Source organism: Triturus cristatus, chromosome 1_1 (assembly GCF_964204655.1).
Source record: "Triturus cristatus chromosome 1_1, aTriCri1.1, whole genome shotgun sequence".
Taxonomy (NCBI): domain Eukaryota; kingdom Metazoa; phylum Chordata; class Amphibia; order Caudata; family Salamandridae; genus Triturus; species Triturus cristatus.
This window is the reverse complement of record NC_140579.1, coordinates 1,210,592,127-1,210,604,737: the sequence shown is the minus strand read 5'-3', so window position 1 is coordinate 1,210,604,737 and position 12,611 is coordinate 1,210,592,127.

Here is a 12,611-nt window from a genome sequence, read left to right as displayed (position 1 = left end):
AATGATGGATTTAGGCCCAGATCTCTGTAATGGTGTGAAGGTATCACATTGTTCTGCATTTTGTCCATCAACTGTTGTTTTTGCATTGGTCACCCGAGTGGGAAGGGTATGCCCAGACGTGGGTCCCGTGCTCTCCATACCACTGGCTGAAGAGGGGTGAAACCCCGAAACCGGTCCTCGGATGCTTGTTTCCAGTCCAGGGAGGACCTGGCTTGGCAGTCCGGGCTGGACTGTACCCATGAGACACAGGGTCAAGACTGATTTGCACATGGCTGGGTTCAAACTGGAACGGCATGGTGAGCAAAAAAACGATGGATTTAGGCCCAGATCTCTGTACTGGGGTGAATGTATGACACTGTTCTGCATTCTGTCCATCAACTGTTGTTTTTGCATTTGTCACCCCGAGTGGGACGGGTATGCTCAGACGTGAGTCCCGTAGTCTCCATGCCACTGAAATCAAGCTATCCTGGCTGAAGAGGGGTGAAACCCCGAAACCGGTCCTAGGATCCTTGGTTCCAGTCCAGGCAGGACCTGGCTTAGCAGTTCGGGCTGGACTGTTCCCATGAGGCACAGAGTCAAGACTGATTTGCATATAGCTGGGGTGATACTGGAATGGCATGGTGAGCAAAAAAACGATGGATTTAGACCCAGATCTCTGTACTGGGGTGAATGTATGACATTGTTCTGCATTCTGTCCATCAACTGTTGTTTTTGCATTTGTCAACCCGAGTGGGACGGGTATGCCCAGATGTGGGTCCCGTGCTCTCCATGCCACTGGAATCAAGCTATCCTGGCTGAAGAGGGGTGACATCCCGAAACCGGTCCTAGGATGCTTGTTTCCAGTCCAGGGAGGACCTGGCTTGGCAGTTCTGGCTGGACTGTATCCATGAGACACAGGGTCAAGACTGATTTGCATATGGCTGGGTTCAAACTGGAACAGCATGGTGAGCAAAAAAATGATGGATTTAGGCCCAGATCTCTGTACTGGGGTGAATGTATGACATTGTTCTGCATTCTGTCAATCAACTGGTTTTTTTGCATTTGTCACCCCGAGTGGGACGGGTATGCTCAGACGTGAGTCCCATGCTCTCCATGCCACTGGAATCAAGCTATCCTGGCTGAAGAGGGGTGAATCCCCGAAACCAGTCCTAAGATGCTTGTTTCCAGTCCAGGGAGGACCTGGCTTGGCAGTTCTGGCTGGACTGTATCCATGAGACACAGGGTCAAGACTGATTTGCATATGGCTGGGTTCAAACTGGAACAGCATGGTGAGCAAAAAAATGATGGATTTAGGCCCAGATCTCTGTACTGGGGTGAATGCGTGATATTGCTCTGCATTCTGTCCATCAACTGTTGTTTTTGCATTAGTCACCCTGAGTGGAGCGGGCATGCTCAGACTAGAGTCCCGTGCTCTTCATGCCACTGGAATCAAGCTATCATGGCTGAAGAGGGGTGAAATCCCGAAACCGGTACTAGGATGCTTGTTTCCAGTCCAGGGAGGACCTGGCTTGGCAGTTCGGGCTGGACTGAACCCATGAGGCACAGGGTCAAGACTGATTTGCATATGGCTGGGTTCAAACTGGAACGGCATGGTAAGCAAACAAACAATGGATTTACGCCCAGATCTCTATACTGGGGTGAATGTATGACATTGTTCTGCATTCTGTCCATCAACTGTTGTTTTTGCATTTGTCACCCCGAGTGGGAAGGGTATGCCCAGACGTGGGTCCCGTGCTCTCCATGCCACTGGAATCAAACTATCCTGGCTGAAGAGGGGTGAAACCCCGAAACCGGTCCTCGGATGCTTGTTTCCAGTCCAGGGAGGACCTGGATTGGAAGTTCGGGCTGGACTGTACCCATGAGGCACAGGGTCAAAACTGAATTGCATATGGCTAGGTTCAAACTGGAACGGCATGGTGAGCAAAAAAACGATGGATTTAGGCGCAGATCTCTGTACTGGGGTGAATGTATGACATTGTTCTGCATTCTGTCCATCAAATGTTGTTTTTGCATTTGTCACCCCGAGTGGGAAGGGTATGCCCAGACGTGGGTCCCGTGCTCTCCATGCCACTGGAATCATGCTATCCTGGCTGAAGAGAGGTGACATCCCGAAACCGGTCCTAGGATGCTTGTTTCCAGTCCAGGGAGGACCTGGCTTGGCAGTTCTGGCTGGACTGTATCCATGAGACACAGGGTCAAGACTGATTTGCATATGGCTGGATTCAAACTGGAACGGCGTGGGGAGCAAAAAAACTATGGATTTAGGCCCAGATCTCTGTACTGGGGTGAATATATTACAATAAACAAATGATGGACGGAATGCTGACAATGCAGACATTCTTCCCCAGTCAAGAGATCTGGGTTAAATCCATCGTTCTTTTGCCCACTACGCCACCCCAGTTTAGACATGGCCATATGCAAATCAGTCTTGACCCTGTGCCTCGTGGGAACAGTCCAGCCCGAACTGCCAAGCCATGTCTTCCCTGGACCGGAATCAAGCATCCTAGGACCGGTTTCTGGCTATCAGCCGTCATCAGCCAGGATAGCTTGACTCCAGTGGCGTAGTGAGCACGGGTCCCACGTCTGGGAATACCCATCCCACTTAGGGCGAAAAGCATTACAATAAACAAATGATGGACGGAATGCTGACAATGCAGACATTCTTCCCCAGTCAAGAGATCTGGGTTAAATCCATCGTTCTTTTGCCCACTACGCCACCCCAGTTTAGACATGGCCATATGCAAATCAGTCTTGACCCTGTGCCTCGTGGGAACAGTCCAGCCCGAACTGCCAAGCCATGTCTTCCCTGGACCGGAATCAAGCATCCTAGGACCGGTTTCTGGCTATCAGCCGTCATCAGCCAGGATAGCTTGACTCCAGTGGCGTAGTGAGCACGGGTCCCACGTCTGGGAATACCCATCCCACTTAGGGCGAAAAGCATTACAATAAACAAATGATGGACGGATTGCTGACAATGCAGACATTCTTCCCCAGTCAGGAGATCTGGGTCTGAGCAAAAAAATGATGGATTTAGGCCCAGATCTCTGTACTGGGGTGAATGCGTGATATTGCTCTGCATTCTGTCCATCAACTGTTGTTTTTGCATTAGTCACCCCGAGTGGAGCGGGCATGCTCAGACTAGAGTCCCTTGCTCTCCATGCCACTGGAATCAAGCTATCCTGGCTGACGAGGGCTGAAAGCCCGAAACCGGTCCTAGGATGCTTGTTTCCAGTCCAGGGAGGACCTGGCTTGGCAGTTCGGGCTGGACTGTTCCCATGGGGCACAGGGTCAAGACTGATTTGCATATGGCTGGGTTCAAACTGGAATGGCATGGTGAGCAAAAAAACGATGGATTTAGGCCCAGATCTCTGTACTGGGGTGAATGTATGACACTGTTCTGCATTCTGTCCATCAATTGTTTTTTTTGCATTTGTCACCCCGAGTGGGAAGGGTATGCTCAGACGTGAGTCCCTTGCTCTCCATGCCACTGGAATCAAGCTATCCTGGCTGACGAGGGCTGAAAGCCCGAAACCGGTCCTAGGATGCTTGTTTCCAGTCCAGGGAGGACCTGGCTTGGCAGTTCGGGCTGGACTGTTCCCATGGGGCACAGGGTCAAGACTGATTTGCATATGGCTGGGTTCAAACTGGAATGGCATGGTGAGCAAAAAAACGATGGATTTAGGCCCAGATCTCTGTACTGGGGTGAATGTATGACACTGTTCTGCATTCTGTCCATCAATTGTTTTTTTTGCATTTGTCACCCCGAGTGGGAAGGGTATGCTCAGACGTGAGTCCCTTGCTCTCCATGCCACTGGAATCAAGCTATCCTGGCTGACGAGGGCTGAAAGCCCGAAACCGGTCCTAGGATGCTTGTTTCCAGTCCAGGGAGGACCTGGCTTGGCAGTTCGGGCTGGACTGTTCCCATGGGGCACAGGGTCAAGACTGATTTGCATATGGCTGGGTTCAAACTGGAATGGCATGGTGAGCAAAAAAACGATGGATTTAGGCCCAGATCTCTGTACTGGGGTGAATGTATGACACTGTTCTGCATTCTGTCCATCAATTGTTTTTTTTGCATTTGTCACCCCGAGTGGGAAGGGTATGCTCAGACGTGAGTCCCTTGCTCTCCATGCCACTGGAATCAAGCTATCCTGGCTGACGAGGGCTGAAAGCCCGAAACCGGTCCTAGGATGCTTGTTTCCAGTCCAGGGAGGACCTGGCTTGGCAGTTCGGGCTGGACTGTTCCCATGGGGCACAGGGTCAAGACTGATTTGCATATGGCTGGGTTCAAACTGGAATGGCATGGTGAGCAAAAAAACGATGGATTTAGGCCCAGATCTCTGTACTGGGGTGAATGTATGACACTGTTCTGCATTCTGTCCATCAATTGTTTTTTTTGCATTTGTCACCCCGAGTGGGAAGGGTATGCTCAGACGTGAGTCCCTTGCTCTCCATGCCACTGGAATCAAGCTATCCTGGCTGACGAGGGCTGAAAGCCCGAAACCGGTCCTAGGATGCTTGTTTCCAGTCCAGGGAGGACCTGGCTTGGCAGTTCGGGCTGGACTGTTCCCATGGGGCACAGGGTCAAGACTGATTTGCATATGGCTGGGTTCAAACTGGAATGGCATGGTGAGCAAAAAAACGATGGATTTAGGCCCAGATCTCTGTACTGGGGTGAATGTATGACACTGTTCTGCATTCTGTCCATCAATTGTTTTTTTTGCAACTGGGGTGAATATATGACATTGTTCTGGATTCTGTCCATCAACTGTTGTTTTTGCATTTGTCACCTGGAGTGGGAAGGGTATGCCCAGACGTGGGTCCCGTGCTCTCCATACCACTGGCTGAAGAGGGGTGAAACCCTGAAACCAGTCCGAGGATGCTTGTTTCCAGTCCAGGGAGGACCTGGCTTGGCAGTTCGGGCGGGAGTGTACCCATGAGGCGCAGGGTAAAGAATGATTTGCTTATGGCTGGGTTCAAACTGGAAAAGCATGGTGAGCAAAAAAACAATGGATTTAGGCCCAGATCTATGTACTGGGGTGAATGTATGACATTGTTCAGCATTCTGTCCATCAACTATTGTTTTTGCATTTGTCACCCCGAGTGGGAAGGGTATGCCCAGACATGGATCCCATGCTCTCCATGCCACTGGAATCAAGCTATCCTGGCTGAAGAGGGGTGAAACCCCTATACCGGTCCTAGGATGCTTGTTTCCAGTCCAGGGAGGACCTGGCTTGGCAGTTCGGTCTGGACTGTACCCATGAGGCACAGAGTCAAGACTGATTTGCATATGGCTGGGTTCAAACTGGAACAGCACAGAGAGCAAAAAAACGATGGATTTAGGCCCAGATCTCTGTACTGGGGTGAATGTATGACATTGTTCTGCATTCTGTCCATCAACTGTTGTTTTTGCATTTGTCACCCCGAGTGGGAAGGGTATGCCCAGACGTGGGTCCCGTGCTCTCCATGCCACTGGAATCAAGCTATCCTGGCTGAAGAGGGGTGAAACCCCGAAACCGGTCCTAGGATGCTTGTTTCCAGTCCAGGGAGGACCTAGCTTGGCAGTTCGGGCTGGACTGTACCCATGAGGTACAGGGTCAAGACTGATTTGCATATGGCTGGGTTCAAACTGGAACGGCCTCGTGAGCAATAAAATGATGGATTTAGGCCCAGATCTCTGTAATGGTGTGAAGGTATCACATTGTTCTGCATTTTGTCCATCAACTGTTGTTTTTGCATTGGTCACCCGAGTGGGAAGGGTATGCTCAGACGTGAGTCCCGTGCTCTCCATGCCACTGGAATCAAGCTATCCTGGCTGAAGAGGGGTGAAACCCCAAAACCGGTCCTACGATGCTTGTTTCCAGTCCAGGGAGGACCTAGCTTGGCAGTTCGGGCTGGACTGTACCCATGAGGTACAGGGTCAAGACTGATTTGCATATGGCTGGGTTCAAACTGGAACGGCCTCGTGAGCAATAAAATGATGGATTTAGGCCCAGATCTCTGTAATGGTGTGAAGGTATCACATTGTTCTGCATTTTGTCCATCAACTGTTGTTTTTGCATTGGTCACCCGAGTGGGAAGGGTATGCCCAGACGTGGGTCCCGTGCTCTCCATACCACTGGCTGAAGAGGGGTGAAACCCCGAAACCGGTCCTCGGATGCTTGTTTCCAGTCCAGGGAGGACCTGGCTTGGCAGTCCGGGCTGGACTGTACCCATGAGACACAGGGTCAAGACTGATTTGCACATGGCTGGGTTCAAACTGGAACGGCATGGTGAGCAAAAAAACGATGGATTTAGGCCCAGATCTCTGTACTGGGGTGAATGTATGACACTGTTCTGCATTCTGTCCATCAACTGTTGTTTTTGCATTTGTCACCCCGAGTGGGACGGGTATGCTCAGACGTGAGTCCCGTAGTCTCCATGCCACTGAAATCAAGCTATCCTGGCTGAAGAGGGGTGAAACCCCGAAACCGGTCCTAGGATCCTTGGTTCCAGTCCAGGCAGGACCTGGCTTAGCAGTTCGGGCTGGACTGTTCCCATGAGGCACAGAGTCAAGACTGATTTGCATATAGCTGGGGTGATACTGGAATGGCATGGTGAGCAAAAAAACGATGGATTTAGACCCAGATCTCTGTACTGGGGTGAATGTATGACATTGTTCTGCATTCTGTCCATCAACTGTTGTTTTTGCATTTGTCAACCCGAGTGGGACGGGTATGCCCAGATGTGGGTCCCGTGCTCTCCATGCCACTGGAATCAAGCTATCCTGGCTGAAGAGGGGTGACATCCCGAAACCGGTCCTAGGATGCTTGTTTCCAGTCCAGGGAGGACCTGGCTTGGCAGTTCTGGCTGGACTGTATCCATGAGACACAGGGTCAAGACTGATTTGCATATGGCTGGGTTCAAACTGGAACAGCATGGTGAGCAAAAAAATGATGGATTTAGGCCCAGATCTCTGTACTGGGGTGAATGTATGACATTGTTCTGCATTCTGTCAATCAACTGGTTTTTTTGCATTTGTCACCCCGAGTGGGACGGGTATGCTCAGACGTGAGTCCCATGCTCTCCATGCCACTGGAATCAAGCTATCCTGGCTGAAGAGGGGTGAATCCCCGAAACCAGTCCTAAGATGCTTGTTTCCAGTCCAGGGAGGACCTGGCTTGGCAGTTCTGGCTGGACTGTATCCATGAGACACAGGGTCAAGACTGATTTGCATATGGCTGGGTTCAAACTGGAACAGCATGGTGAGCAAAAAAATGATGGATTTAGGCCCAGATCTCTGTACTGGGGTGAATGCGTGATATTGCTCTGCATTCTGTCCATCAACTGTTGTTTTTGCATTAGTCACCCCGAGTGGAGCGGGCATGCTCAGACTAGAGTCCCGTGCTCTTCATGCCACTGGAATCAAGCTATCATGGCTGAAGAGGGGTGAAATCCCGAAACCGGTACTAGGATGCTTGTTTCCAGTCCAGGGAGGACCTGGCTTGGCAGTTCGGGCTGGACTGAACCCATGAGGCACAGGGTCAAGACTGATTTGCATATGGCTGGGTTCAAACTGGAACGGCATGGTAAGCAAACAAACAATGGATTTACGCCCAGATCTCTATACTGGGGTGAATGTATGACATTGTTCTGCATTCTGTCCATCAACTGTTGTTTTTGCATTTGTCACCCCGAGTGGGAAGGGTATGCCCAGACGTGGGTCCCGTGCTCTCCATGCCACTGGAATCAAACTATCCTGGCTGAAGAGGGGTGAAACCCCGAAACCGGTCCTCGGATGCTTGTTTCCAGTCCAGGGAGGACCTGGATTGGAAGTTCGGGCTGGACTGTACCCATGAGGCACAGGGTCAAAACTGAATTGCATATGGCTAGGTTCAAACTGGAACGGCATGGTGAGCAAAAAAACGATGGATTTAGGCGCAGATCTCTGTACTGGGGTGAATGTATGACATTGTTCTGCATTCTGTCCATCAAATGTTGTTTTTGCATTTGTCACCCCGAGTGGGAAGGGTATGCCCAGACGTGGGTCCCGTGCTCTCCATGCCACTGGAATCAAGCTATCCTGGCTGAAGAGAGGTGACATCCCGAAACCGGTCCTAGGATGCTTGTTTCCAGTCCAGGGAGGACCTGGCTTGGCAGTTCTGGCTGGACTGTATCCATGAGACACAGGGTCAAGACTGATTTGCATATGGCTGGATTCAAACTGGAACGGCGTGGGGAGCAAAAAAACGATGGATTTAGGCCCAGATCTCTGTACTGGGGTGAATATATTACAATAAACAAATGATGGACGGAATGCTGACAATGCAGACATTCTTCCCCAGTCAAGAGATCTGGGTTAAATCCATCGTTCTTTTGCCCACTACGCCACCCCAGTTTAGACATGGCCATATGCAAATCAGTCTTGACCCTGTGCCTCGTGGGAACAGTCCAGCCCGAACTGCCAAGCCATGTCTTCCCTGGACCGGAATCAAGCATCCTAGGACCGGTTTCTGGCTATCAGCCGTCATCAGCCAGGATAGCTTGACTCCAGTGGCGTAGTGAGCACGGGTCCCACGTCTGGGAATACCCATCCCACTTAGGGCGAAAAGCATTACAATAAACAAATGATGGACGGAATGCTGACAATGCAGACATTCTTCCCCAGTCAAGAGATCTGGGTTAAATCCATCGTTCTTTTGCCCACTACGCCACCCCAGTTTAGACATGGCCATATGCAAATCAGTCTTGACCCTGTGCCTCGTGGGAACAGTCCAGCCCGAACTGCCAAGCCATGTCTTCCCTGGACCGGAATCAAGCATCCTAGGACCGGTTTCTGGCTATCAGCCGTCATCAGCCAGGATAGCTTGACTCCAGTGGCGTAGTGAGCACGGGTCCCACGTCTGGGAATACCCATCCCACTTAGGGCGAAAAGCATTACAATAAACAAATGATGGACGGATTGCTGACAATGCAGACATTCTTCCCCAGTCAGGAGATCTGGGTCTGAGCAAAAAAATGATGGATTTAGGCCCAGATCTCTGTACTGGGGTGAATGCGTGATATTGCTCTGCATTCTGTCCATCAACTGTTGTTTTTGCATTAGTCACCCCGAGTGGAGCGGGCATGCTCAGACTAGAGTCCCTTGCTCTCCATGCCACTGGAATCAAGCTATCCTGGCTGACGAGGGCTGAAAGCCCGAAACCGGTCCTAGGATGCTTGTTTCCAGTCCAGGGAGGACCTGGCTTGGCAGTTCGGGCTGGACTGTTCCCATGGGGCACAGGGTCAAGACTGATTTGCATATGGCTGGGTTCAAACTGGAATGGCATGGTGAGCAAAAAAACGATGGATTTAGGCCCAGATCTCTGTACTGGGGTGAATGTATGACACTGTTCTGCATTCTGTCCATCAATTGTTTTTTTTGCATTTGTCACCCCGAGTGGGAAGGGTATGCTCAGACGTGAGTCCCTTGCTCTCCATGCCACTGGAATCAAGCTATCCTGGCTGACGAGGGCTGAAAGCCCGAAACCGGTCCTAGGATGCTTGTTTCCAGTCCAGGGAGGACCTGGCTTGGCAGTTCGGGCTGGACTGTTCCCATGGGGCACAGGGTCAAGACTGATTTGCATATGGCTGGGTTCAAACTGGAATGGCATGGTGAGCAAAAAAACGATGGATTTAGGCCCAGATCTCTGTACTGGGGTGAATGTATGACACTGTTCTGCATTCTGTCCATCAATTGTTTTTTTTGCATTTGTCACCCCGAGTGGGAAGGGTATGCTCAGACGTGAGTCCCTTGCTCTCCATGCCACTGGAATCAAGCTATCCTGGCTGACGAGGGCTGAAAGCCCGAAACCGGTCCTAGGATGCTTGTTTCCAGTCCAGGGAGGACCTGGCTTGGCAGTTCGGGCTGGACTGTTCCCATGGGGCACAGGGTCAAGACTGATTTGCATATGGCTGGGTTCAAACTGGAATGGCATGGTGAGCAAAAAAACGATGGATTTAGGCCCAGATCTCTGTACTGGGGTGAATGTATGACACTGTTCTGCATTCTGTCCATCAATTGTTTTTTTTGCATTTGTCACCCCGAGTGGGAAGGGTATGCTCAGACGTGAGTCCCTTGCTCTCCATGCCACTGGAATCAAGCTATCCTGGCTGACGAGGGCTGAAAGCCCGAAACCGGTCCTAGGATGCTTGTTTCCAGTCCAGGGAGGACCTGGCTTGGCAGTTCGGGCTGGACTGTTCCCATGGGGCACAGGGTCAAGACTGATTTGCATATGGCTGGGTTCAAACTGGAATGGCATGGTGAGCAAAAAAACGATGGATTTAGGCCCAGATCTCTGTACTGGGGTGAATGTATGACACTGTTCTGCATTCTATCCATCAATTGTTTTTTTTGCATTTGTCACCCCGAGTGGGAAGGGTATGCTCAGACGTGAGTCCCTTGCTCTCCATGCCACTGGAATCAAGCTATCCTGGCTGACGAGGGCTGAAAGCCCGAAACCGGTCCTAGGATGCTTGTTTCCAGTCCAGGGAGGACCTGGCTTGGCAGTTCGGGCTGGACTGTTCCCATGGGGCACAGGGTCAAGACTGATTTGCATATGGCTGGGTTCAAACTGGAATGGCATGGTGAGCAAAAAAACGATGGATTTAGGCCCAGATCTCTGTACTGGGGTGAATGTATGACACTGTTCTGCATTCTGTCCATCAATTGTTTTTTTTTGCAACTGGGGTGAATATATGACATTGTTCTGGATTCTGTCCATCAACTGTTGTTTTTGCATTTGTCACCCGGAGTGGGAAGGGTATGCCCAGACGTGGGTCCCGTGCTCTCCATACCACTGGCTGAAGAGGGGTGAAACCCTGAAACCAGTCCTAGGATGCTTGTTTCCAGTCCAGGGAGGACCTGGCTTGGCAGTTCGGGCGGGAGTGTACCCATGAGGCGCAGGGTAAAGAATGATTTGCTTATGGCTGGGTTCAAACTGGAAAAGCATGGTGAGCAAAAAAACAATGGATTTAGGCCCAGATCTCTGTACTGGGGTGAATGTATGACATTGTTCAGCATTCTGTCCATCAACTATTGTTTTTGCATTTGTCACCCCGAGTGGGAAGGGTATGCCCAGACATGGATCCCATGCTCTCCATGCCACTGGAATCAAGCTATCCTGGCTGAAGAGGGGTGAAACCCCGATACCGGTCCTAGGATGCTTGTTTCCAGTCCAGGGAGGACCTGGCTTGGCAGTTCGGTCTGGACTGTACCCATGAGGCACAGAGTCAAGACTGATTTGCATATGGCTGGGTTCAAACTGGAACAGCACAGAGAGCAAAAAAACGATGGATTTAGGCCCAGATCTCTGTACTGGGGTGAATGTATGACATTGTTCTGCATTCTGTCCATCAACTGTTGTTTTTGCATTTGTCACCCCGAGTGGGAAGGGTATGCCCAGACGTGGGTCCCGTGCTCTCCATGCCACTGGAATCAAGCTATCCTGGCTGAAGAGAGGTGACATCCCGAAACCGGTCCTAGGATGCTTGTTTCCAGTCCAGGGAGGACCTGGCTTGGCAGTTCTGGCTGGACTGTATCCATGAGACACAGGGTCAAGACTGATTTGCATATGGCTGGATTCAAACTGGAACGGCGTGGGGAGCAAAAAAACGATGGATTTAGGCCCAGATCTCTGTACTGGGGTGAATATATTACAATAAACAAATGATGGACGGAATGCTGACAATGCAGACATTCTTCCCCAGTCAAGAGATCTGGGTTAAATCCATCGTTCTTTTGCCCACTACGCCACCCCAGTTTAGACATGGCCATATGCAAATCAGTCTTGACCCTGTGCCTCGTGGGAACAGTCCAGCCCGAACTGCCAAGCCATGTCTTCCCTGGACCGGAATCAAGCATCCTAGGACCGGTTTCTGGCTATCAGCCGTCATCAGCCAGGATAGCTTGACTCCAGTGGCGTAGTGAGCACGGGTCCCACGTCTGGGAATACCCATCCCACTTAGGGCGAAAAGCATTACAATAAACAAATGATGGACGGAATGCTGACAATGCAGACATTCTTCCCCAGTCAAGAGATCTGGGTTAAATCCATCGTTCTTTTGCCCACTACGCCACCCCAGTTTAGACATGGCCATATGCAAATCAGTCTTGACCCTGTGCCTCGTGGGAACAGTCCAGCCCGAACTGCCAAGCCATGTCTTCCCTGGACCGGAATCAAGCATCCTAGGACCGGTTTCTGGCTATCAGCCGTCATCAGCCAGGATAGCTTGACTCCAGTGGCGTAGTGAGCACGGGTCCCACGTCTGGGAATACCCATCCCACTTAGGGCGAAAAGCATTACAATAAACAAATGATGGACGGATTGCTGACAATGCAGACATTCTTCCCCAGTCAGGAGATCTGGGTCTGAGCAAAAAAATGATGGATTTAGGCCCAGATCTCTGTACTGGGGTGAATGCGTGATATTGCTCTGCATTCTGTCCATCAACTGTTGTTTTTGCATTAGTCACCCCGAGTGGAGCGGGCATGCTCAGACTAGAGTCCCTTGCTCTCCATGCCACTGGAATCAAGCTATCCTGGCTGACGAGGGCTGAAAGCCCGAAACCGGTCCTAGGATGCTTGTTTCCAG